The sequence below is a fragment of the Monoraphidium neglectum genome (assembly GCF_000611645.1).
Source record: "Monoraphidium neglectum strain SAG 48.87 unplaced genomic scaffold scaffold00556, whole genome shotgun sequence".
NCBI classification, from domain to species: domain Eukaryota; kingdom Viridiplantae; phylum Chlorophyta; class Chlorophyceae; order Sphaeropleales; family Selenastraceae; genus Monoraphidium; species Monoraphidium neglectum.
In genome coordinates, this window is record NW_014013072.1 from 20,531 (window position 1) to 21,915 (window position 1,385).

The window sequence follows — 1,385 nt, forward strand, 5'->3', positions numbered from 1 at the left end:
CCCCCGCCCCTACCCCCCCCCCTAGACCAGGCGGGGGTCGACTCCCACCACCCGGCGAACCCGTTCCCAGCAGCGCCCAGCCCGCGAAGCGTGTGGCCCAAAACTGTGAAGTGCGACCTGCAAAACACAAAGCGAAGGTTCCCACACACTATAGGGAACCAGCTGCTTGCCGCACACTTGCCACTTCACGCTCCCTGTGAGGTGATGACAGCCGACTATGACTCCAAGGAAGTTGCGGCGAATCTGTGATTAAAGACTGTATGTGTGGCATCCTTGAAAACTGCCGACTTCGACCGGCGTGCCTGGCGGCGCAGAGTGCCTGGCGTGCACATGCATGGCAGGTCCAAACCTGGCCTGCCGCAGCTGCTGACCTGCAGGCCTCCGGGACAAACGCTGCTCTGCAATTTTGCAACAACTGTGTATAGCGCATAAGTACTATCATTTGCTGAGTAATGCGTGTTCCTACAAGTACTGTGCTCGAAGAGTACCGGCTCGGGCGCCCGAAGGTCTGCAGTGCCTCTCAGCACGAGACAGATGGAGATGCTGCTTGCGACGCCTTGTGGCTGCAGCTCGGCTTCTGTGGCCTTGGCACAGCACCAATGTCAGATTCCTTTTGGTTTCAGCACTCAACTGCTGAAACCCCAGTTGTACATGTACACTACAGTTTGTGGGCTTGCTGGCGGCTGTTGCGTCACCAGGAGCACCCCGTGGCCGGTAGGGTGGACCACACAGCACACCGCTATCACGGTGAACGGTTATACGAAGCACTCACCTGCTACGTTGAGTCAGTGTGTTATCGTCAAGTCACGGCAGTGGCGTGGCCTCATTGAGGCGTGCGTGTCGACGCAGTCCAGAACATCAGGCTGTGAAGCACACGCTGGCTTGTTTTTTGCAAAACAAGTCCGCCTTAGCTCTGCGTTTTCGAAGCTAGGTGCTCGAGATGCACACCCGGCTGCAGCGAGCAATCATCAGCCCCTGCTAGTTGGCGTAAGAGCCGGGCCAAAAGCGGGTGTTTGCTCCTGTTTGTCTGTATACACAGCAGCGACCAGCACCTGGCAGCGGGCCGTGCTGCTCGCCTGGCTGGTGACGGCGGCGTGCTCCTGTTCCTGGCATACTGCAGCGCGCCAGCTCAGGGTCGCAGCACAGCACGTGCGCCGGGCCGTGCTGGTGGCAAAGCGAACCCTTACCTTTGTTCCTAGCACCAGCCGCGCGTTGCAGCCCTGATGGGCTTGGCGCGCGGCGCGCGGCGCCTGGCGGGCGCGCTCCCATACGTCGCCCTCGTCGCCGCGTCCGCCGCGGGCGCCTGCGCGCTCGCCGCCCTGGCCGGCGCGCGGCAGCAGCGGCGGCGGCAGCGGCGGCAGCAGCCGTGGGCCGCGGTCCGCGGG